Consider the following 27,608-nt stretch of genomic DNA (forward strand, 5'->3'; position numbering starts at 1 on the left):
GCTAAAAAAGTGCGGAATGCAGTGTCTAAGACTAAGAATGGTTTTGTTCATATTAGTCATTTAAAGCTTTTACCCTAAGATATTGGATTTGCAGTAGTTGTTCTTGTTAGCAATAACACTGTTCTAGGTAAACATATCTAGGTAAGCCTTTGATTCTTAGCAAAGAATTTCACTCTAGGGAGTTTTTTACACTAACAATTATTCGCGTTTTTTAATGTAACACCCCACCCAACATTTACCCACTTTAACCTACTCACCAGGGTAAACATGATATTTTACTATGCATGACCTGATTTCCAAGATGCACTTACGGAAAATGGGTCCACATGTCTAGAACTGACTGTAAACATCCAATGACACATGATCACACTATTATCAACCTAACATGACCCAACACTATTTCCTTTGAGTTTCGTTTTCGTAAACTTAACACAACCTTCTATTTTTAGCAGTTTTTTGGGTCCTAAACTTCTGAGGCTGTTTCAAGGGCCTAAACTACATTTTTAGGGAAAACGGAGAGACTGGAAAGGTTCTAAAACATGTTTCACAAATTCTTTGTTTGGTCTCTTCATCGAGATCTTGGAAACGAGTTATTATGATAACCAAACGAAGATTGTATGCCAAAGTTATGACCCCGAGAAGTTGGAGGGCCAAATTATTCATTTATACAAACACTTTGTGACTATGGTACCTGTAGGTCATGAATGCATAGTTTGTTCACTGTTTTCATTAGTTCATCAGATTTTCAGCGAGAAGGCTCACTGCCCTCTCGCACCAGCTGCATTAAAACACAGATTAGCACATGCAAAATTCATATAAATCAACCATGACCCTTCAAACCATGAATTAGATCTAGATCAAGAGCACATCATATAATAAGAAATATACCATGCATGTAACCAACATTTAACTAGAATGAAGCCATGACAAACCAGTCATATAAACAACAGTGAATCAACACTTATGCTCATTGATCATTAATAAAGAATAACACATATTAACATATGCATAGTGCCAACCAAGTCAGGGACTTCCACGTACCACCCGACCATAGATTGGTATGAACCAAATATTTCTTTCATCCAATCACCCCCGTGCCATATTCCAAGCTTGAATGTGGGATCACATGGGATAAACCGAAACAAAACCAACCAGGGAATCTAGAGGTTAAACCACCTCCACCCTCAACCACAGTGATTTCACCTAAACCGGTCTAGAAATCACCAAAACCAAAACAAGCTTGGATGCCTCAAAATTTCTTCACCATAACCAGAGGAATTTTCCTGTCTCCACCCACCTGTCAAGAGCTTTCCAGAGGAAACCATCCACACCCTCAACCCTTGGGTTTTTTCTTGAAACCACCTCAACGAGATCCAAAATTTATCGGCAATCCAAAGCTCAATCAAAGGGAACCCACTAACCCAATACATCATGGCTATGCATGAAGTGACAAAGGCAAGGCTGTACACCACTGTCAATCCAGACAAATCCCATGCCAATGACAACAAAATGATCAATAAACCAAATGCATGAACCATGCATTCGAATCCCAACAAGATAAACATACATGCAACCTGTTGCCTGCAAAATCCTCCTGCTGGCTGCTCTTTCTTTGCTTGATTTCGGCCCTTGCTTACTGCTATCCAACTTTCCTCTTGCGCTCCCTTTCTTGTTCCTTGCTCGTGTCTTCCTTGTGTCCAAGTGCTCTCTCTCTTGCTCTCCTCTTGCTCTTCTCCAAAGGTGAATCATCAATGAATGACTAAATGTTCTCTCTTCCCTTTTTCCTTTCCTTTCCTTTCCTTTTTCTTCAATTTCCCTTCCATGCATATTCTTGTCTCTTCATCTTCCTTTTCTCTTATTTTCCTTTATTTCTTGTATTAATTGCCATTTATTGCCTCATGCCTCTTGCCAATGCCAATTTCCATAGCCAATAAATAATTAACCATAAGTGGACCCCAATGTAATGTTTTTTCCTTCATTCAACTTGGAATATGTGTCCTATGTCTTTGGTTTTATCTTTGCCTTTCTAATGTCGATTTATTACATGGAACTTTAACCCGGGGTTGTTACAAACCCCTCCCCTTCGGGGGAACACCGTCCTCGGTGTTTTCTGACACTTATGACAAGCAAAACTGCTAAACCTGACAAACATATTGCTTATGGAACTTTATAACCCAACTCAATGCAATATTTACAATGACAAATTGCTGAAAACATGACTAACATATTGCTTATTGGAGCTTTATAAACACAACTGGCTGCAGTATTTACAATGACACACACACACATAGACACACATATATACCAAAAACTCATTTGCTTCATCCGGCAAATAAAAAGAATATAAGGCCTGCATTTGATCAACCGTCTCCCATGTAGCTTCATTGCATGAGCTTCTTCCGTTGTAGGATACATTGAGGCTCTTGCTAGAACTCTCCTTCTGGTTCCACCTGCAATGTAAACCAATCAATCACATGATCAACACCTCGTATATACCTTTTAAGCAATGAAACATGGGAAACATCATGGACTTTTACTGATGGAGGCAAAGCAAGCTTATATGTCATTGGTCCAATCATTTCAAAGATTTCAAAAGGCCCGCAATAGTGAGGTGCAAACTTTGCACATGACCCAATCTTCAAGGATCTCTTCTTGAGCTTGATACGCAAGTACACATTTGCTCCACCCTGAATCTCCTTGAATACCCTATGCTGATCTGTATAGCTCTTGTTAGAAAATCGGAAAGGTAGAAATATTTTCTTTATGTTGACAATTACTTGTGATGTCTTTATATTCTTATAAACTTTCTTATGTTCTCTTTTATCTTTGTTCATTAGGCAATTACCAAAACCAAAACACAAAGGTCAAGGACACCAGATGTAGGCACTCAGCCAGGGCCAAAATCCCTATATAGGGGAAATTCTAGTCAAAGAACTCTTCCTTCAGTAGTTCAAAATGAGATGGACCAAGACCTTAGACCAATAAACCTTCCTCCTCCACCAATTCAACCTTCCAAAATGATTCAACAACCTTACATAGTCTCTTGTTGTCCAACAATTACAACCCAACAACAATCCAGAAATTCGACTTCCCCTCTTCAGGACTTCGACTCCCAACAACAAAATTTTGGCCCAGCAACAGAACATAAGTTTTGACCCTTCCAAAAGCTTAGCATCTTCAAACATGAGAGAGAGGGAGAGAGAGAATTTGAATTCTTATGCTTGAGGTAGACCTCCTCCTCGCTACCCCTTTCATCTTTTTCCTCGAATTTCGCACTTTTTACTGCCCCAACAATTGTAGATCGAACTTGGTGAGTGAGTACTTCAAATGGAGTCGAGTTGCTGCCTTTATATAGTAGTTTCTGCCCCTCGGTTTAGGTCGACTTGGTGGTGGAGGCCTAGAAGACCTAATTTACATGAAAATAAATTTCTTTCTTGACAAATAAATCCCAAGAAGGGTTCTTTACATTATGACATGGACAAGGACACTTGACATAAACCCTAGAAGCCTACAATAGAGGCTTTGACCTAAAATCAATTGACCTAAGCATGAAACCCATGCTTTAATAATTCAATTTCTTTAATAATATATTTTACTTTCTTTCTTTTGACAAATACATTACATCATGACTCAATTACAATTATGAATATCTAGGGAGGTATATATTACTAGTTACATTCTTCAACACTCCCTCTTAACTAGGGAGGTATATATAATTACAAATATATAGAGGTACATGGAAGATCTCCAAAATGAACTATGAAGAGTTCTAGCACACTCAGTGCTGCAGACTAGAAACCTGATCAGGGTATTCTATCCGGGTGGGGACTCAAGCTTTTAGGTAGTTTAGGTACCATTAGGCTTGCTAACCACCATCAACCCAGGGATCTAGGTTCGTATCCAAAGCATCCACCATTAAATGCTTCATCTCTCCCTAATAAACTAGATATATCCATTTGTCCAAGCATGTTTCCCAAGTGTTCATCATTCTTTATGGAGATATTTCCCTATTCAAATACAAACCCCAATCAATAATATACTTTCAAATATACATATACAAGTAAACTCAAACCTTCGGGGTCCTTAATAATCTTGATGCTGCTTTCATCAAGTTATTCATATATAATTTGTTAGAAGCTTTCTTCTTCTATCAAATTTTTAGTAGCACCAAATACATCTTTAGATCTTCCTCAAATATTTCGTTTGCAACTTCATGAATATTTATCGATAGTACTTTTGCTTACTTCAAAGTATTCACTTTTATAATATGCTCTCCCTCTTAACGGGGGAGATATACCCCTTTTTTTTTTCCTTGGAAAAAATCGTAATTTTATTTATAAGATGAGCAAAATTACATGTTGTAGATGCTAAAGAGCATATGCATATGAGCTGATTCTGTTTTCACAGAATACATAAAAAACTAAAAAATTACAGCTAACCTATTCTTTTCCACCTTTCTTCTTTTCCACTTTTCTCCAACCTCCAGTGTTGGGAGTGGATGCTACAATGGACATTGGATTTTCATTTGTATTTATAGGATATTCTCTGCCATTTACTTCCGTTCCTGTTATTTGGGACTTCCTGATGCTGCAAGGGGTTGTTGGGCCTCAAAGTGTAGGCAATGATGTTATCTATCTCTTCCTTTTGTGTGCTGTTCTGTTCCTTCTGTAAATCCTTTTCTGCATTATTTTCTATTTCTTTTGCTTGTCTTGTTTCTTCTTCCAAAGGGTCTGTGCATTGCCACCTTTTGGTTTTTTGTGTTGTTTTTTGTTCCTTTTGGGGTCTTTTTTAGCTTGTGGGCAGGCACTGTGAAGGTGGCCTGTTTGTAAACATCCACGACATCGAAAAGCTGTGTTTTTGTAATCTAATGGTTGAGTCCAATGTATATTATTGAAAATCAATGGAATACAGTCTGGTAGTCCTTGACTAAGTTTACTTCGATGCATATCTGGCGAAAGTGAATATGCCCCTTGTAAATTTGTTCACATCAATATTTAGGAACTTTCCTGGGGAGTTCCCTATTCTTTCTAAAACTTTATGATGCCAAAAGTGTAATGGGAGATTGTGTAATCTGACCCAAACAGGCATTTTTGATACCACCATTGTATTAACATCGAAGTCTGGGAACCAAGGGGCCATGAAGAGCCTTGCATTGCCCCAAAATCATGGTCCCTTATTGAGGATATTTTTTTTTCTTGAACTGTAGTGAATTTGACTATAAAAAAACCATTGGAGTATAAATGAATTTCACAATTTGGTGTCCATGCATCAAATATCCACTGTTGCAAAAGATCAGATTTAGGCCAAAAACCATTAAATTCGCATATCACTGGTTTGGTAAGGAAATCTGAATACAACCCATTTACCTCAGGGTTTAAAACTGTGAAGGCAGGATTCTGAGATTTTTGTCACTATGTAGCACCCTGGTAGTTCAGGGGGCGATGCTGGTTTGGTTTGGTCTTTTTCTTTTCCTTTGACTGCATCTTTAAAAGTGCGCATACCCTTTGAACTGGTTCTGGAGCATCCACTTCGCAATCGCAGATTGACTATGATATTCGAGTCTGAGACAATACCATAATCCTGTAGTGTGCGATTATCTTGTAGGCTGTCGTGAGTAAATCAGGTTTTGCATGCTTGCTGGTATGCGTAGGTAAGTCTGATTTTCGTACCTTAAGTCTTCGATTCGCCTCCCCTTCCCGATTCTCCTGCAGATATTCCTTCCTTCCGGCGTTTTAATGAATATTTGGACCAGATCCGGGTCAGTATTGGGTGGATCTGTCAGAGATAGGGCTCAATTTGCTGCCAGTGTATCTGAATCTGATGGATCTGGGCAGATCGGTGCCCCAACTGTTCCTTTCTTCGTGGATCTGGGCCGTGGTAGTATTGCAGTGGGACATACCCCAGTTCTGTCCATTGCATGTGTCCATGTTCTACAGTCTACTAGAGAGCTAGGTCCTCTATGAGTTGTTATAAGCAGCGGACGATTTTGTGCTCCCCAGATTCCTGTTAATGTATCTTGTTCATGCCCTTCTCGGCCTTTTGGGGCTGAGATCCAGATTTGCTTCATGCGCTGACATGATTTACGCTCTGGATCTGACCAGTAATTATGCCCAATGGTCTTTTGGTTGCCCAGATCTATTGGATCCTTGTCAGATCTGGGAGTACAACTACCTTTCGTGGGGGAGAGGATCATATCGGAGCCGAGCCTTGACCATGTTGTGAGTACTCCAGGTTTATGGAGAGGATGCGCAGGGAGCAGTCCGTCTAGATCCATGTTGTTAGCTGCATATATGGCGTAATATTCCATGGGTTTTGTTTTGCCTTTGTTGCTGTTCCCCTGTGCGAAAGGTAGAGGGAAGCTCTGAAAAACGGCCGAGGAGGGATGATCGTGTGAGATAGAGGAAGAATCAAGACCGGATCCGTTGGCTTTGAGCGCCTCATTTACTAGCTGTTGTTGTAGATCGATGGTGGATGTAACCGAACCCTCATACTGCTTTGCATTCCATTCGTCGCTTGAAGCAGGAGGGTTACTCGCATGAGTGTATTCCCTGGTCGTGCCATCAATGGAAAACGACACGCCATTGCTCGACCGGTTTTGCCTCAAGCTGAAGCAACGAGCAAGTTTGACAGGCTCTTTGACCTGTCTAGGTGAGTGTTGCGTTAGTCGCCCTCGACAGTTCGCTGAACTTCCTGAAAACCGGAAGCCCTAAGGGCTAAATACCTCCATCCAACCCAAAACCGTCAGAGGAATTGAGTCATTGAGCCCCCATTGAGGTATGGGCAGAAGATCGTCCACAAGCAGACTCTTTTCAGATCTCAGGCACCTAGAAACTAAATGCAAAGTTGCTTCCATCTTCCGCTCCTGTTGACCATATACCCTTTCTTTTATTCAGGCTCCCTCTTAACTTAGGGAGATTGACTACTTCCTTCTTTTATAACATCGGAGAACCTTCATGGATTCTATTCCTTCTTACGATATCAAGGTTATCTTGATCATCATCATTCTTATAACTTCCTTTGATCATGCTTGTTATACGAGCATCTTCATCATCTTTGAAGATTATGTACTTGCGAACTTGAATAGCAAGCACAACCAAAATGCATATATATGAAGTTAACCATATCATAATCATATGGAAGCATTTTCACTTTAGACATTAAACACCTAAGCCTAGTTAGGTTCATAATCAACAAAGATTACATCTCTTTACATACTAGACTTCAACTTCTTGTCGGGCTTTTGTCATAAATCCTAGATTCCATAATCGACACACAAAGTCTTAAATATTAGTAATTCAATGAAATGACAATCCTACTAATATCAATAAGTCCTGATGCAAAAGCACTCCAAGATTTTGGTAGTCCTAGAAGAGCAATAATTACGAGCTCTTTTTTTGGGACAACTTCATCTATAGCTTGGAGTGATTCTAGATATCCTTATAAAGTAGGATGATACAGTATCATCTTTTATCATCTTAATAGTTCTCAACTCATTCTTAAGGCTTGCTATTTGACCAATGTTTTTGATGGTGAATAGTTTAGAGAGAGCTTCGTACATTTCATGAGTGGAATTTATGTTGGATATGTATGGGATGAGGTTATCCTTTACTCCATCCACTATTAGGTTCATGGCCAAGATTTTAGTTTCTCTGAACTTTGCTTTTTCTACTTCACTTCATTCATTTGTAGGCTTGTTGATTTTTCCTTGAACAAGATTCAAAACTTTGTTCTTTTCGAGAATAAGATCTTTCCTTTTTTTCCAGGCCTTGTCCTTGGAGGCTCCTTTTAGTTTGTTTTCTCCCTTCATTGAGTTTGACATAGATCTTGTATATAATATACTTATCTCCTTATATGATCCTTTTTCCTTAATGACTTCCCTTTGATCTCCTTTTCTTATATCTCTCTTTTCAATAGATCTTCAGCCTGCCTTTTTCCTTCTTCTTCACCTTAGCTTTGATTCCATGTTAGAAAATCAAAAAGGCAGAAAGATTTTCTTTATGTTGATAATTACTTTGATGTCTTTGTATTCTTATTAACTTTTTTATGTTCTCTTTTATCTTTGTTTATCAAGCATTCACCAAAACCAAAACATAAAGATCAAGGACACCAGGTGTAGGCACTCAGCCAGGGCTAAAACCCCTATATAGGGGAAAACCCAGTCAAAGAACTCTTCCTTCAGTAATTCAAAATGAGATGGACCAAGACCTTAGACCAATAGACCTTCCTCCTCCACCAAGTCGGCCTTCCAAAATGATTAAGCATCCTTCAATAGTCTCTTTTTGTCCAACAACTACAGCCCAACAACAATCCAGGAATTCGACTTCCTAGCTTCAGAATTTCGACCCCCAACAACAGAATTTTGGCCCAACAACAGAACAAAAGTTTCGACCCTTCCAACAACTTAGTAGCTTCACACGAGAGAGAGAGAGAGAGAGAGAGAGAGAGAGAGAGAATTTCAACTTATTATGCTTGAGATAAACCTCCTCCTCCTTCGCTATCCCTTTTCACCTTCCTTGAATTTCACACTTTTTACACTTTTTATCGCCCTAGGAATTGTAGATCGAACTTGGTAAATGAGTGCTCCAAATCAGGTCGAGTTGTTGCCTTTATATAGTAGTTTCTGCCTCTCAGATTACGCCAACTTGTCTAGTTTGAGGCCGACTTGGTGGGGGAGGCCTAGAAGACCTAATTTACATGAAAATAATTTTCTTTCTTGACAAATAAATCCCAAGAAGGGTTCTTTACATTATGACATGGATAAGGACACTTGACATAAACCCTAGAAGCCTGCAATGGAGGCTTTGACCTGAAAACAATTGACCCAAGCATGAAACCCATGCTTTAATAAGTCAATTTCTTTAATAATAATATTTCCTTTTTCTTTCTTTTGACAAGTAAATTATATCATGACTCAAATACAATTATGAAGACGAACATTAGTTACATTCTTGAACAATTCTGCTTATCTAGTGCCGCTTTCAATTTTTTTTTGATAACCTGCATCTCCTGCTCCATCTCTCTCCACCAAGTCAACCTTCCAAAATGATTAAGCAACCCTCAGTAGTCTCTTCTTGTCCAACAACTACAGCCCAACAACAATCCGGGAATTCGATTTCCCAACTTCAAAACTTCAACCCCCAACAATAGAATTTCGGCCCAACAACAGCACAAAAGTTTCGACCCTTCCAGCAACTTAGCAACTTCACATGTGTGTGTGTGTGTGTGTGAGAGAGAGAGAGAGAGAGAGAGAGAGAGAGAGAGAGAGAGAGAATTTCAACTTATTATGCTTGAGATATACCTCTTTCTCCTTCACTATCCCTTTTCACCTTCTTCCTTGAATTTCACACTTTTGACTCCACTAGGAATTGCAAATCGGACTTGGTAAATGAGTGCTCCAAATGAGGTCAAGTTGTTGCCTTTATATAGTAGTTTCTGCCCCTCAATTTAGGCCGACTTGTCTAGTTTGAGGCCGACTTGGTGGAGGAGGCCTAGAAGACCTAATTTACATGAAAATGAATTTCTTTCTTGACAAATAAATCCCAAGAAGGGTTCTTTACATTATGACATGGATAAGGACACTTGACATAAACCCTAGAAGCCTCCAACAGAGGCTTTGACTTGAAAACAATTGACCCAAGCATGAAACCCATGCTTTAATAAGTCAATTTCTTTAATAATAATATTTATTTTTCTTTCTTTTGACAAATAAATTACATCATGACTCAAATACAATTATGAATATGGACACTAGTTACATTCTTGAACACTTTTGCTTGTCCAGTGCCGACTTCAAATTCTTTTTTATAACTTGCATCTCTTGCTCCATCTCTCTTAACATATCGGGGCCAATCAACACCCTGCTCACTGGATCACTCCAATTGACAAGAGTGTTACAACTCCTCCCATAGAGAGCCTAAAATGGACTCATCTTCAAGGATTCTAGATACCCATTACTATAAGCAAACTCCACTAGTGGAAGATACTCTTCCCACTTCCTTTTCTGATGCATGACATACATCCTCAACATATCTTTAAGGATCTTGTTGAGTCTCTCTATCTTCCCATCTGTCTGCGGATGATAAGATACACTGAAAGCTAACTCTATCCCCAAGCCTGCAAACAACTCCTTCCAAAATGTAGGTTTTAACCCTATACAGAAATTACCAGCAAACGCATTCTTAAAAAATAGAGAATATACAATGGCGAGAAACACAAAACAAATACATAGAGATTTCCCCTCGATCCAAAATCTGGGACTACCAGATTGATTTTTCATTATGTTCCTCTCAATGTTACAATACATATATATACATTTCGAAGCTTTTATAAACCCTAATCCATTAACCCTGGATTATAACATAAACGTAGTTCTCTTGATCGAATCTACAAAATACCATGGAAAGAAAATCATCATGTCCAAAACCATGTGCGAAACCGATGCACAAAACCATAGGTAGGTCTGGCCACCTAATATAGGGTCCAAATTTTTTTCCTAAGGCATTGCCTTGGACCCCATACAGGGGGCTATTGCCCCCATCAAACCCGCCGACAAGAGGGGCTACGCCCTCCCTGTGATCCCCTTGCTGCGCCCGACGCAACGACGACTGCTTATCACCCACCCTGTAACCCCCCCCGCGCATGCGACTAATCATATGGAAAGAATATAACACACACTCAACACAAAACTTGGAAGTGAACTTGGCATTTGTATCTGATATAATCCTCTTGGGAACTCCATGCAACCTCACTATCTCCTTAATGAATACTTGAGACACTGCAGTTGTTGAATTAGTAGATTTCACTGCAATGAAGTGAGCTATCTCGCTGAACCTGTTAACCACAACCATGATGGAGTCATGTTGCCTTGACATCCTAGGCAAACCTGTAATGAATTCCATGGAAATGACCTCCCATTTCCATTCTGGAATGAGAATAAGCTATGACAAACTAGCTGGATGCTTGCATTCAACTTTCACTTGTTGACAATCTAAGCACTTAGCAACAAACTCAACCACCTCTTTCTTCAAATTAGGCCAATATTAGAACTTACTAATCACTGTCAAAGTCTTCTGGTATCCTAGGCGGCCTGGATATGACTTGACATGAAACTAACGTGCTCCCGAATCTAACTAGGCCATCTACTGTGAGGTGATACTCCTCATCCTTATCACCCTCACCTTGTTGCTGCAATATTTGCTTCAGCTGCTAGTACCTCTCATCATGCTGCCTTGCATGCAAGATCCACTCCTTCAAATTCGTCCCGTAAGAGCTCACAACTAAAACATGATTCACCTGTACTCTCCTACCGAGAGCATCTACAACCCAGTTCTCCTTGCCTTTAATGTACCTGATTTCAATCAAGCTCACTGAGAGTAGCTAACCATCTAGCTTGCTTTGCGTTCAGATTAGACTGGTCAAACAAATACCTCAGTCCTCTATTATCACTTACCAAGACAAACCTCCCGCGAAGGAGATAATGTGTCCACATCTTCAATGCGTGAATGATAGTTGCCAACTCAAGATCATTAGTCACATAATTCTGCTCATGCTCATTCAACTTCCATGATTCATAGCAAACCACATGCCCTTCCTGCATTAGGACTTGTTAAATTTGACAACTAGGGCCAAATTCCACCTTGGGACAACTCATATGATGGAGATGATTATTGCATTGGATTACTCTTTTCGAGAGGTCCAGGTTTGATATAAAACTCATCTCATTCGAGCACGCAGAAGTGTGATTTTGAATATATTCTCTCGCATGCACAAATTGTTAAGGTTGACCTCAGCTTAATGTAGGCTCAAGATGCCTAATAGATGTGTCTTTTCACCATCATCGAATTGTATAAATAAGAGTGACCTCTCACCTCATTTGGACATCACTCACTCAACAATTCTTCTCTCTCCAAAAACAGATTGCTTGGATGAAGGACGAGTTTCTAGGATAGATCGCAGGCCAAAAATTTCAGACTTCAGACTAGCGTTGACTGTAGGGTTCTTAACTTTGTTTGACTGTTTGTTAAGGATCAAACTTTTGATTTTGGGAGGCTGCATTGATTGGCAGTAAAACCGAGATTTTTTGGGCATGTTGACTTGCGTTGACTTTTGTTTGACAGCAGAAAATTACAACATATTTTCTCTCCTTTGATCGAGCTATTTTGGGTTGCATTTGACCTCTTGTTCAAGCCAAGTTTGACCAAGGAAGACCGAGCTGCATTGGAGAAGGGTTGCTATTGTTTTGACCAGCGTTGACTTTCTGGTTAGGGTTGAAGTTTGACCGCAGAATTTTTCAGGGTTGATTTGACTGTGTATTGGGCAAGTGGATTTGATTTTTGTACTCTCTCTTCTGAGCTATTGAATAATAATAAGAAGAATTGGTCAAAGGGTTTTCCCCACATTGGGGTTTTTCCCACATTGGGGTTTTTCCTCGGCATCTGCCAAATTTGATGTCCTCTTGTATTGGCTTGTCTTCTGCATATGTTTTTATGTTCTATCTGTATTTACTGTCGATGTGATTAATGGTTAATGTGATTGCTATTGGAAATTATTGAAATTGTCATTGAGTTGCTAAAGGAACATTGAAGTAAATTGTGCTAAGCATAGAACATACTATTGTTATCTAAAATTAACTGGACTCCACCAAGTCCTTCCTCAGATGCATCTGTACAAACTACAAAATCCTTATTAGGATTTGCAATTTTTAAAACTGGAGCATTCGTAAGCAATTGCTTCAACCGATCAAAACTAGCTGCCCACTCAATCGTCCATTCAAACTTCTTTCCTTTCCTTTGCAAAGATGTGATAGGATCATAGTTTTAAAACTTGGCCGGCTTGAACCGGAAACCGGTCAAACTGATCGGTTCATTGTGCGATTGGTTCAAACCGGACAAAAAACCTGGTTTATGGGCCTATTTCGCCAAAAAACTACAAAAAGTGGTCCAAATCAGACGGTTTATGAAGGAACCGACCGATTTACGAAGAAACCAGTCGGTTTTCCCATAAACAAATTGCTTCTTTCATAAATCGATTAGTTTATTGCCAGGCTAGCTAGGGACCCCACAAAATGTAGTTTTGTGAGTTTTGATGTTGTTTTGAGGGAAATTTGGGGTTGTTTCCCTCCAAAAACAACCCGTATAAGAAAAGTATGCCTCCCCTCTCATTTGCCTCACACATATCAACCCTAGCAACACTAGCAATCAATGCCAAATGGTAATGTTAAATTCTTAAAGTAAAAGTGACATTTCCTTTATTTTTCATTTTCATCCTTTTACTTAAATTTTTAACATTACCATGAAATGACTTAGGATGTTTGAGAGTGGTTTCGACCTCATTGGATTTCATATGGAGAAACTAGAATTTTAGAGTTCACTCAAAATTAAACAGACTTAATGGTTTTCAGGATTTCATGGTTTGGGGGTTTGCAATGGTTCCATTTGATGCTATCATGGATGAGGGTATGAGATTAGTGTTTGATCAAGAGCGTGAAGCCCTTTAAGAACCTTGATGTTGGTGACATTGATTTTTGAACTTTGTTGATGTTGGTGGTATTGATTGCTGAGCTCCTTTACCACGACCTTAACAATAACGTAACCTTCATATTATAAGTTTGAGCAATCCAAGTCTGAAGACTTTGAGTGAGATGATGTTTATGTATCTTTTGTGGATGATCCCATTTTTAGTAGCGCTGAATCAATGATGAGTTTCATGAGTGATCATGTTGATCAACGATTTGTACTTTTGATGTCTATTTTTGCTGCTTCTACTAACACTACTGCTAAGGTTGCAGAGGAGTTTTAGGAGTCTTCAAACACTCAGCCAAATTATTTATGTAGCTCATGTTGATGATCCCTTGTCTAGTAGTGGTGACGATTTTGATCATGATGATGAGTGATCATGCTAATCACTGATATGTAGACTTGTAGTAGCCTAGTGACCCCATAGCTTATAACATTGTTTTTGGACTCTAGAGGCCATTTAGAGCCTCATTGATTGTGATATGTTGCTAATATGTATTGCACTCGATGCCAATTTGATATATTTACCTTTACCTAGTATATAGATGAGCAAACTTTGCATATTTTATCTCTATTAGTTTTAGATCATGGTTTTAAATCTTAAAAATAGTTTCTTTCATTAAAAACTAATTATTTCATGTATTTTTTTAAAGACTGGTTCACTGAGATCTGACCAGTCTCGGTTTGATAGGATAGTTAATCTTAGAGAAATTCTCGATAAACCTTCTGTAATAACTTGCTAGTCGCATGAATTATCTGATCTCATCCACATTCTTCGGAGCTGGCCACTCCTTGATAGCCTTAATCTTTTCTAGATCCACTGCCATCCCCTCCTTGGAAACAACACGTCCCAAGTAATGAATCTGAGAATGAAAGCAGCTACACTTGCTGAGCTTGGCATACAACTTATGCTCTCTCAACAATCTCAATACCGCTGCCAGGTGCTCTGTAGGCTCCTCCTCATTCTTTAAATAGACCAATATGTCATCGACAAAGATTATCACAAATTTACCCAAATAATGGAACAACAAACTGTTAATCAAAGACATGAAGGTGGCTGGAGCATTGGTAAGACCAAAAGGAACTGTCACAAACTCATAGTGCCCATATCTTGTACGAAATGTAGTCTTATGGATGTCTTCTTCTTTGATGCGCACTTGATGATGTCCTGATCTCAGATCAATATTTGAGAATAATGCAACTCCCATTAGTTGATCAAACAAGTCATCAATCCGAGGCACTGGATACCTATTTTTGATAGTCACCTTGTTCAACTGCCTGTAATCAATGCACAATCTGAGAGTACCGTCCTTTTTTACAAGCAACACTATCCCAAGGAGACATAATTTTCTTTATGTATCGCTTATCAAACATTGCTTTAAGCTGCAACTTTAGTTCCACCAACTCGGGAGTGCCCATCTTTTATGGTGCCTTAGATGCTGGTGTTGCTCCTAATATCAACTCAATAGAGAAATCCACCTCTTTGTGAGGAGGTAGCTCTGGAAACTCCACAGGAAACACATCCTAAAATTGTTGCGAGAGAGGATACCTCCTCACGCCTTCGTCATCCTCATCATTTTTCCCTTTGTCACTGGAAATATGTACTGCAAACAATAAACATTCTTTTCTGCGATTGCGCTTAGCTTTCGTAGCTGTAACTATCCTTACTGATTTAGGCTTCTTATTTCCTTGCAAGACTCTCTTTTCTCCATCATCATCTAGGCACTCAATGGCCTTGTCATAGCAATCCACCTTGGTTCTGGGGATAAATAGTGAATCCATGCCCAAAAACATACTATATGAACCCAAAGTGAGCAAATTCAGATTTGTGGTTGTAGGCATGCCATTAAGCTTGAATGCACAATATCTCACCCAATGGTGAACTGAGAACTCTTCTCTTGGTCCTTATAGCCAACTGTACCAACCAAGATTTTGTATGCACTTCCTTATTTAAACGACCCCGATCCATAAGATTAAGACTAATATAGCTATAATTTGATACAGGGTCAATCAAAATAGAAACAAATTGATCACAAAGCTTGCCTTGCATGTCAATAATGGATGCCTGGTGGTCTGCCTGCGTGTTAACAACTGTTGCATAGATTCGTGAAAGCTCTAACCTACATCTCCAACTGTCTGCACCTCTTGAACAATGTAGATCTGAGGCCTGCCACCCTGTTACAGTGGACAATCCTTGCGATGGTCTCTACCACAAATCCAACACTTCAATGGTTCTCCACCACTTCCTTTATTCAACTGCTCCACATGCTGAGACCCATCTCCTTTTCTCCACTGCATTGAACTTCTTATGCGGGGCCACATTTTCCTTCTCACCTGCATCTTGAGATCTTCCTCATTTTTTTGGCCATTTTCCTTTAGTCTTCTCATTACCCTTCCAATCACGCTTGAACTCAGGCTTGCGCTTTGACTGCATAAACAATGCTTTAATTTTTTTATGGCTTCTTCCAATGACTGGGGCTCATTAAACTCATTCTGGTCTTTGAATGATAATGGCAATCCACTAATGAACCTTTGGATCTTTGCTTTCTCATCCTTGAGATAGGGCATATATCTCAACAACTCTAGAAATCTAGTTTTATACTCTTCATCTGTCATGGGACCCATCTTGAACTCATAAAATTCCTTGGCTTTTCCATCATAATACCTCTAAGATAGGTACTTCTTTCTGAAGAGTCCCTCAAATTCTTCCCAAGCCAACTTCTCTTCACTGATGCCCCTAACATGCTTGACATATCCCCAACATATATCTGCTTTTCCTTTGAGACTGAAGGTAGCTATCTTGGCATTCATATTCTTTGAGTAATCTTGAATTCTGAAGAATTTTCTCATTCCAAGCAGCCACGCTTATGTGCCTTCTGATTTAGTCATCTCTCCATCAAAGGTAGGAGGCCTGGCTTTCCTGAATTCCTCTGGCAAATATCCCTTCTCGCTCCTATAATGATGATGATGATTATGATGATGTCTTTCAGAAGTAGAGCTAGAATAAAATCCGTGTGTACTAGCCCTCCTGTGAGATGTATCCACGAGTCTGCTACTCTTCACTCTATCATCCTTGTCCATCCTGTACCTTATTTGAGACCTGCTTCCATCTGCACCATTAGTCATATTTTTGTCTCTCTCGTTGACTAATCCCCCACTATCCTTGCTTCTGCAAATTTGAAAGGCTTTGGAGGATAACCACATTACCCTTAGCTTGCTTTTCTTGAGATTTTGCAAGCCTTTCCTATGCTTCAATCAACCTCTCATTATCTACTTTACAACTTATGATATTTTCCTTCAGACTTCTTAATATATCGTCTAGATCGGGAGAGTCTCCCTCTCCCTACTGCCCGACTGACTTCTCCCATTCCACTGGTTTCTCTTTTGGCCTGTAAGGGGAGTCATATGAACTGTACTCAACCATACTCAACCATTCTACTCTTCATCTCTTGGCCTTCTATTTCTTGCAACATATCACTGTTAGATAAAAGAAGAGGCATAATCAATGAACATTACCTCAACTTAGTGCTGGTGAGGCTATTGCATCTGCCTAAGCCCATTCAGATCAACACGATACATAATAATATCAAAAACATATTAGTGTATGCATGAATCAGGATACTAGAACAACATTGACAATAAAATAACTGCCCTGCATGCATGATAAACATATAGACGTGCAGTAACCATATAGATCTGTAGAACATTTTGCATTTACCCTGAGGTTCAGTGCTGTAAACCTTGCTCTGACACCACTCTGTAACACCCCACCCCACATTTACCCACTTTACCCTGCTCACCAGGGTAAACATGAGATGAGAGTTACTATGCATGACTCGATTTCCAAGATGCAATTATGGAAAATGGGGTCGATGTGTCCAAAACTACTGCAAACACCCAACGACACATGATCACACTGTTATCAGCCTAAATTGACCTAACACTATTTCCTTTCAGTTTTGTTTCCTTAAATTTAACACAACTTTCTATTTTTGATAGTTTTTTCGGGTCCTAAACTTTCGAGGCCGTTTTGAGGGCCTAAACGACATTTTTCAGGGAAAACAGAGAGACCGGAAGAGTGCCTAAATTAGTTTCATAGATTCTCTATTTGGCCTCCTCGTTGAGATCTTCAAAATGAGGTATTATGATAGCTAAATGGAAATTGTATGCAAAGTTACCACCCCAGAAAGTTGGAGGTCCAAATTATTCATTTATACAAACACTTTGTGACTATGGTACCTGTAGGTCATGAATGCATAGTTTGTTCACTGTTTTCATTAGTTCATCAGATATCATTAAGAGGCTTGCTTTCCTCTTGCACTAGCTGCGATAAAACACAAATCAACACATGCATTGATATACATCAACCATGACCCATCAAACCATGAATTAGATCTAGATCAAAAGCACATCATATAATAAGAAATATACCATGCATGTAACCAATATTTAACTAGAATGAAGCCATGAAAAACCAGTCATATAAACAACAATGAATCAACACTTATGCTCATTGATCATTAATAAAGAATAACACATATTAACATATGCATAGTGCCAACCAAGTCAGTGACTTCCATGTACCACTGTACTGCAGATTGCGCTGAACCGATTCTTTCTTTCAACCAATCGCCCCCGTGCCATATTCCAAGCATGAATGTGGGATCACATGGGATGAAGTGAAACAAAACCAACCAGGGAATCTAGAGATTAAACAACCTCCACCCTCAACCACAGTGATTTCACCTAAATCGGTCCAGAAATCACCAAAACCAAAACAAGCTTGGATGCCTCATAATTTCTTCACAATTACCCAAATGAATTTTCCTATCTCCACCCACCTGTCAAGAGCTTCCTGGAGAAGACCATCTCCACCCTCAACCCTTGGTATTTTTCTTGAGACCTCCTCAACAGGATCCAAAATCTAGTAACAATTCAAAGCCCAACCAAAGGGAACTCACTACATCATGGTTATCCATGAAATGGCAAAGACAAGGCTGTACACCATTGTCAATCTTGACAAATCCCATGCCAATGACAACAAAATGATCAATAAACCAAATGCATGAACCATGCTTTCAAATCCCAGACATGCAACCTGTTGCCTGCGAAATCCTATTGGCTACACTTTCATTGCTTGATTTCTGCCCTTGCTTACTGTTGTCCAAGTTTCCTCTTGCGCTCCCTTGCTTGTTCCTTGCTTGCTTGTGTTTTCCTTGTGTCCAAGTGCTCTCTCCCTTGCTCTCCTCTTACTCTTCTCCAAATGTGAATCATCAATGAATGAATTAATGTTCTCTCTTCCCTTTTTTTGCAATTTCTCTTGCATGCATATTCTTGTCTCTTCATCTTCCTTTTCTCTTATTTTCCTTTATATCTTGTATTAATTTCCATTTATTGCCTTTTGCCTCTTGCCAATGCCAATTTCCATAGCCAATAAATAATTAACCACAAATGGGTCCTAATGTAATGTTTTCCCTTCATTAAGCTTGGAATACGTGTCCCATGACCTTGGTTTTATCTTTTCCTTTATAATGCCTATTTATTACATGGAACTTTAACTTGAGGCTGCTACATCTAACCTTAATAATTGATAGAGTTTTTCTACTGCACATACCCCAAAGCTAGAGTAGGGCTCGATGGTAAAGTCTTAGGTGTAGTCTTAGTGTTATCGAGTCTATGTAAATTCTCATATTAGATCATCTGTCATGTATCGCAGAATTTGGTTGTCTAGAGGTCATGTTTTAATTGTAAAATTTCTCATTCTGTATGGAATGCCTATGTAATACTTGATGTAAAAGAGTGTTGTCTAGGAATATTTTAGGTGGATGATTAATCATAATTAGACATCATCACTTAAATCTATTTTAGGCCCATTTTGAGGGTGAAAATGTGTTTAATCCCCACTAAAGTCATTTAATTTATTTTCTGGCAAAAAATTAGCCATAAAATGGTCAAAAAAATTAAATGAGAGAAAATAAAAGTTCTCTCCAAGTGGAAAAACAAAATTTTGCAAAAGATTGACTTTCCTGAGGAATATTATATTTGAAGGACTTATTTTCAAGGCAAAAAATCCCAGAAAAAATTCCTTGGACCAAGAAAAAATAAAATTTTCAAGGAAAATCGATTTTTTGGTCCAAATGATTAAATTGAATGAGGGAATTTCAAGGAAAGAAATTGGAAAGTATTTTGAGGCCCTTTATCGAAGGAAAACGATGTTTTTTTAAGAAAAATCAAACCTTTGGACCTTGGTGGTTAAGTCAAGGAGCATTTTTCAAGGAAAAAAGGTTGGGAAAAAGATTTTTTGGACCGGGACCAAAGCTTGTTTCAACAAACTCGAATTTCTTCTTCCAGATCAAGGGACAAGATTTAATTTTGGCATGGATCAAACATCAACTAGCCATTTTTCCTTGGGATCAAGTCAAATTTGTGCACTTTGTTGGACGTAGCCGTTTTCCACTTGGAGGAGGATCCATGTCTCTCACTTTTCTATTAATTGAGCTGGAGGCTCCTCATTGTAATCATCTTTGGATGGTGTAATTGGCTCTAGAAGCTCTGTAATAATTTTTCTGATCAATAAAATCAATGTCTTTTGGGGCAAAGCTTTTTTTTTTGTTAATTTGTTTATCTGATATTGTGCTAATGTTGTACTAGTGTTTTAAATTTTTTGTTTCCATTAGCTCTTGAAGATTCACTAGTGTGCAGTTATCTTGCATCGTTGTTTAGATTTGGAGAAACACACTAGGTGGAGCAAATCTATTGGTTTTTGGTTAAACCCTTAGACTCCTCTATCACTTTGTTATCCAAATCTTTGTGGATCTAACAAATATCTTTCGAGTGTGTAGAATTTTTTTATTTTGATCAGATCTCGAGTACATGGGGAAGTTTTAACTAAACCAACCAATTACTTGAGGAGCAAGGACTGAAGAACCCATAGTGGGTCATCTTAAAGGCTCATCATAAAACGATTTGAAGGGAGTTTCTTGTCTTTTGCTCTACCAAGATCATATATTTAATTTTTTTTTAATCTCATTTATGTGGAAGTACTTTTATTGAATATTTACTATTTAAAGAGCTATTATCATTGTAAATTTGTAAATAAAGTTGTGAATAGATCTTGTGCATATAAACCCTCTAACCCTTGTATATATTGTATATAACTTTTTCCTTTTGTACATATTAGCCATTTGGGGTTTTTTCAAATTTGATTTTTAATTGTAGATCTAAGAGGACCACTAGGGTTTATGGCTAGTATTGCCATCTTTTCAAGGCCGTCTACCAATCTAGCAAGGCCACAAGGACTTGAGCCTCTTTTAGGCCTCCAAGAGGGTTTGATCTACAATCTGGTGGCCTGATTCATCAATCAAAAAATCTCTAAGGAGGCCACAAAGGGTTTGGTGTCGTTCTAGGGCATCAAAAGGGTTTGATCTATCACATTCTGGCTCTATACCCTCAACAAAATATTTTTAAAGGGCTCATAGACAATTTTCGGGGGCTCAAATATGATTATAAGGCTGAGTTAGCTAGAAGTTAGGGCTATCTGTCATCCTAAGCTTGGCCGCAGGCCTATTTAGCCCCAATTACCCTAGCCGCAGGCCTAGCTAGGTCTGAAATTAATTGCATATTGATTTTTGGTGTTTAGCAGGCTTATTTTCAATTCCTAAAGGGTTTCATCTCTAAGTTTGGCCCTCTTTGGAATTTGATCACTTGGAAGGCCATTCTAGACCTAGCTGCAGACTTTTTTTTAGGCTTGTTTCCCTTGGCAGCAGACCCATTAGGGTCTCTTTGGTTACTTTTTGATTTAATGCTAATCCTTGACGCGGTTTTGTAGGCCCAATTCTCATCGTTTGCATGTATTTTTGTCACTGGTTAGGACTTGGGCTAAGCCATTTTGGATCTGATCATTGAGTATTCCTTCTAGGATTAGCCGCAAGGCCTTATCTAGCTCAGCCGGAAAGCATTCGAAGATCTGCCCAATTCTCCATTTGTTTTCAGGGCTAACACTTGTGTTTGCAGGGGTATTGCACCATTAATTTGAAGGAGTTCCTCACTGCTTTTTGGGTTAGGGCTTTGCCCTTAAGATTCTGCCTTGGCGTATCAATTTTCCAAGGGAAACCGCTAGTCATCGGAGGCCTTATCCCTCCTGGCTGTGATCTCTGAGGAGATCAAACACCTTTCTGATCTGAGGCACCATTCTTTGGAGGGTTTTTACTTTAAATTTTGATAACAAGAGGCCTGAAAAAATCATAATCAACCACATATAACTCCTAAAAAATTGAATAAACTTTCCAGCCTTTTTCTCTTTCTTGGCCGTGGATTTGTTAAGGTCTGGTGCACGCTTGTTTATCATTGAAACATTGCTAACCTTCTTGTGCGTTCATCTTTGGTATTTGGTAGCTTGTGGAGTAGTCATTGGTAATTCAATTCTTTATCACTGGTAATTCACTGGTTAGCCTGAGCCGTTGGAGACTCTGCTCAGGCTATTTATCATGCTAATCTGGATCTGTTTCTTCAACTTGTCCTGACGATGAACCACACTAGTTGGTTCGAAACGCGTCGACAAATGATACTCCATGTGATTTTCGCTGAAAAATTCTTTCACAATCTTGATATGGATCACAGAAGCCTGAACTCTATAATTCAATTCTTTATCATTCGTGCAATCTCCTCGAGGTATTTGGAGGAGCATTTTCTGTCCTTCTTCTGGTTTAGACACTAACTCTTCGCTGCTCTCTTGATTAGATCTGAATTGCACTGCACTGGTTAGGTCTATTCTTTAATTGCATCTCTTTGAAACTATCTTGTGCATTCATCTTTGGTATTTGGTAGCTTGTGGAGTAGTCATTGGTAATTCAATTCTTTATCATTCTTGCAATCTCCTCAAGGCATTTGGAGGAGCCTTTTCTGTCCTCGTTCAGGCAATAACTCTTCGCTGCTCTCTTGATTAAATTGGAATTGCACTGCACTGGTTAGATCTAGTCTTTAATTGCATATCTCATTCATCACTGTTAGCAATGTCATCTTTCAGTAGTTATTTGTGTTTCTATCATTCAACTTTCACTTGTTTCTAATTGATATATCATATAAGTGAAGAACACTTAATAAGCATTATAACGAAGGCATTTGATATTGTTGTTATTGTTTCATTGAGTAATCTTAAATTGCTCCATTGGTTCATTACTGGAATCTTGTAACCTTGTGTTTTAAAGTGGTATTTCATAACCTTGGTTAGAAGTGGTTTATATTTATCACATTGAAGCATATTTCCATTATTGTATCTCTTTGAAACCATCTAATATTATCATCATTTGCATTAGCATTCTAATTTAGTTTTTGCATTCCTAAAATCTACCTCCAAGCATAAGCTTGGTTGAATAGAAAGATAGGACCACCTACTTCATCCAATTTGCAAAGCTTGACCTTTGCCCAACGGTTAAAACAAGTGACCTTACAGTTTGCTTGTGTGACACTTGGGTTGTTAGAACTCTTGGGGGGTATCGCTAATGAGTCCTTAGCCTCCTCCCCCAACAATTCTCTCTACAACCTTGTGTAAGACTTGCTTCAAAAGAATTGAGGAGAAGGATCTCATTAAACTAAGCATTTAACTAAAAGTATCAAAGATTTTGCATTTCACCTAGATAGGCCTTGGATTCATCTTGCAATTTCTATCATTGGGTTATTGTATCTAGAATTGTGAGATTGTTCATCTATTTGCAAGTTTCATCTTTCATTCTTGTACTTGTCCACTTTATGCTTTGAATGTCATATTATCATTGATAACCTTAGTTTGAAGTACAAGTCATATTTCCTTGCAAGTTTCTCATCAAGTATTACTGCTCATCTTCTAGTTGCTTATATTCTTTTGATTCATTGTACTAACATCTTCTTGCAGCACTGCTTATCTTGTAACTTGAAGCCTTCTCCATTGTGTAAGTGATATAATGTTTATTGAGCATTGTTAGAAGGCATTGGTCTCAGATCTGTTAAATCTTATTGTTGCCATATTGATCTTAATTTGAATCTATCATACACATGGCTCATCTTATAATCACACTTGCTAATTAATCCTACTTCAAGATTCTTAGAGTAGCTGCCTTGCCCTTAGTCTCCTAGGACTTGTTCCAACAAGTTTCCTCTTTCCATCCATCTTTAGGGACTATCCCCCTTAGCTTGCCTAGGAGAGGAATTAAACAAAGTGAGTAGGGATCAGAGTGACAGCCCCTACTCTGAGTGTTGCACCTTAGATGTACACTTTAGGCGACAACACGACAGATCTACCAAGCACCGAGATGAATCAAGTCTGTTTTCACTCTAAAATAGGTTTGCATCTCAAAAGATTTGATCCCTCTCGACACTTGGTAGATCCGGAGTTAAAACGGATCTAGTCTAGTATATAATATTTTTGCCCCTAACCTATTCTTGCAAATTAGGGTGAAGCTTCTAGTTGCAATAGATACCCATACCTGTGTTTTAGATGTTCTTTCCTTTCATAAACTTGTGCAACAGAAATATATATATATATATTTGAGAAATAAAATACATGTGCTCTACTATTTCACACAAATTCAAATTTGATTATTAGGAAAGAATTTTTTTGACTGGTAGAATGGAACAATATTTACTAAAGAACATTACTATTCCTTGCCTATAATGGAAACATGTTGTTAGGCTTGATCTATGCCACAGAGCCACCCATCAATTGGAGCTCTCTTTGTACAAGAACTTCTACGTGTATGTCAAATAATAGCGTCATGTTTTAGCAGTATTACATGGAGACGTGTTCCGATTGGTGGGGGGCATGCCCCCCATGTTTCTTATGTTTCATGGTTGAGGAAATCAGCGGGGAACACTTCCCTAGGTCATTTTGGGGAAACTCGGGGGTTATTTCCCTTTTGTGGGGTATTCTGAGGTATCTCTCCTCTTAAAAAGAGGATTTTTGGGCATCTGCCTTGATTTTTGCCTAATGAGCTTGGCAAATGTCAATTTTTTAAGACAACATAAAAAGATCACACCCCTGAAGTGAATGTGAATATTTATTTGATGCTTTCATTTTCATGTTTATGACCTGTCATTGTTTTTCATATGTTGAATGTTTTTATCTTTTTTTTTTTTGGATTTTGGACTGGATGGGTATACTCATGTTTCCCTTGAAATTTCCTGAAACATGGGTGGTGTGTCATGTCCTCCAGATGCATTTCCCAATTCTTGTGCCCTCCCATCCAGGAAGCTTGGTGGAACATTGCATTTTAAGAGATATATTAAACTATATTTGCTGCTTGCTTCTTGAGTGGATGTGATGGTTAAGAATCACAGTTTCCTCCCAGGAGGTCACAGGTTCAAATCCTGAGGGGTAGGGTATATACACCTCCATAAAATTCAGTAGTCAAATCGCTGCACAGAGGGGTCTCATGTCCCACAAACAAGGGGGTCTCATGCATCAATTTGGTGTTTGGCTTGGCTGTGACCATAAAATTAGATTATTTTTAATGTTATATTTGATGCTGCAATAGTAGGATCTCTGGCTTTATTGTTAGTTTATCTGGCCATTGTTTCGGCAGGCATTTTGCAACTTTGTAAGTGGTAATATTTAAAACCACGTCAACCTTCATAAAAGGCTTGTAACTGAAATCCATTGGTGGAGGTGTTATGTAACATTATTTTCACAACTAACTCAGCTCTTCCATGGAATCGGATTTAGAAATGGCATCAGTGCTTCAAAACGTCCATTTTGCACATGCTTATATATGTGACATATGTAGCTCTATGTTCTACAAAAATTTCCAGGAAAGAGGCATATCTTTATCTCTCACTGTATTTGTATTTGTATCCATATCCTTGTAACTGACAAGATGATTGATTGTTGAAGATCATCAAAACTTGTAAAAAGGGCAACATATCCATATACCTGCAGGCATAAACAAAATAAAACTCAACCTTACAGATGGACATTAGAGATGTTTACCTTATCTGCATCAGATCAGACTCATAAATTGCGTTCCAGCTCCTGAGATGTCATATATTAGGATATTTCATTATGTATTCAAAACCTTAAGGTATATGAGTCTTTTTCTAGTAAAATTGAACGTCTTGACTCTTATGGTTAGCTTATTTTTTTGAATCCATTATTAGATTCGATTTTGTTCTTGTGGAAGTATAATGTCTTGTTTAAGGACACAATTCTATGAAGAATTCATATAAGACATTGAATCGGATTACAGGCTTTTTGTTTCTGCATGTGTAGATGCATATGTATACTTGTTCTGTAAGCAATTCCGGTCACATGAAAGCAAGTAGTCTTGGAAAAATAATTTTATTTTATTTTATTATCATATAAAAATGAGAGTCCAGGGGGGGCAGCTCAATTGGTAATTGCCGTGTTATGAAGTATTATGTAAATTGTGTGATTCAAGGTTCAATTCCCCGTGGGTGTTTACGCCACAAAAAAACATCATATAAAAATTAGAACCAATTACAATATTAAATTGGAAATTTAACCCTCTTCCCTTGATTAGAATTGAGCACAATGCTGCCATGTTCCTGATTTAATTGCCATCAAAATCAGCAAATTCTCCCCTGGTCTAGCATGCTTCCTTCCTGTCCAATTCTAGTCAACCTGGTTCCCTAAACCATATAATATATGTGATCATAGATAAGATAAGATGATTTTATTAATGTCTGATAAACGACCACAAAAGTAGGTCAATGGTACTGAAGATCACAACCAGTATGAATTCAATGTGAGAGAGCCTTTGAAAATTCCAGTGTTCCACGGGGACGCGTCTCCCAGGGTCGGGTGCGCGCACCCCTCGCACCCCACGCACCCGGGACAGGGGGACGTCTGGGGAAACGTTTCCCCACGTCCCCCTTTTGGGGAGACACGGGGAGACGCAAGGGGGGCGTTTCCCAATGTGGGGGACACGACTCCCCAAAAGGGGGACTCCTAGGCATCTCCCCTCAATATGGGCTATGTGTCCCCTATTAAATTTGCTTTTAAACAATGATTTATGACAGGGAAAACCTAATATTTGACCATATTTCCCTACTAATGCTATGCAATTCATGGTAATGTTAAATTCTTAAAGTAAAAGTGACATTCTCCTTAATCTTTCATTTTCATCAATGAAAGATTAAGGAGAATGTCACTTTTACTTAAATTTTTAACATTACCATGAAATGACTCAGGATGTTTGAGAGTGGTTCCGATCTCATTGCATTTCATATGGAGAAAGTAGAATTTTAGATCTCACTCAAAATCCAGCAGACTTAATAGTTTTTCAGGAATTCAGGATTCGATGGATTGCAATGTTTCCATTGCATTTTGTCATGTACAAGGGTATGGAATTAGTATTTAATCAAGAGCACCAAGCCCTCTTTGTAATTTAGAGTGACTTTTAGACTCATCACTCCACTGTTTTTGAGTTTTAGTTATATCAATTTACTATTCCAGTATTCAGATTTCAATATCTATTATAGTCTATTTTGCTTAGTACTAATTAGATTCTAGAATGATGAATGATGAATTCTAATTTTAAATCAATCTAGAACCTAGAATGATGAATGATGAATTTAGTTTTTAAATCAATGTAGATTCTAGAATGGTGAATAATGAATAATGAATATGGATTGGAGTATTTCATTATTGAATCTTGTGATCTATGGATGAATCATGTATGTATTAGTAAGGATGATGAGTATGGATCATTGTATTTCATTATTTAATTCAATTATGTATGTATCATTGTATTTATGCTTTCATTATTGAATATGAATTTGATATATATATATATATATATATATATATTAAAAAGGAAAAAATATATATATACCCCGACGTCCCCCCGTCCCCCCTAAATTTCCCTAAAATTTGAGGGTACTCCCACACGTCCCCCTTGTGCGTCTCCCCGCACCCACGTCTCCCCGTCCCGGAGTCTTGGTGGAACATCGGAAAATTCTTGTGTCGAGATGTTATGCCTGACCTTCCAGCTCCAGTGTAATCCTTTTCTCTTACAGAATTTGGAACCTTTCTTTAGGATAGGGCAGGCTTAAGATTTGGTGTGGAGTTTTTCCATTAATGTAGCCAAGGTTTAAATAAAGAGA

General features: G+C 38.4%; 1 protein-coding gene across 2 annotated transcripts in view; it reads left to right on the top strand.

Annotated features, from left to right (window-relative positions):
* The window catches only part of LOC149170269 (P-loop containing nucleoside triphosphate hydrolases superfamily protein), an 82,074-nt gene that overhangs the window by 21,775 nt on the left and 32,691 nt on the right, over nt 1-27,608 (top strand). The gene's annotated exons all lie outside the window — the stretch shown is intronic.

The sequence above is a fragment of the Pinus tabuliformis genome, chromosome 4_2 (genome assembly GCF_031772625.1).
Source record: "Pinus tabuliformis cultivar Carrire ecotype Pingquan chromosome 4_2, CPIR1, whole genome shotgun sequence".
In the NCBI taxonomy this organism is placed as follows: Eukaryota; Viridiplantae; Streptophyta; class Pinopsida; order Pinales; family Pinaceae; genus Pinus; species Pinus tabuliformis.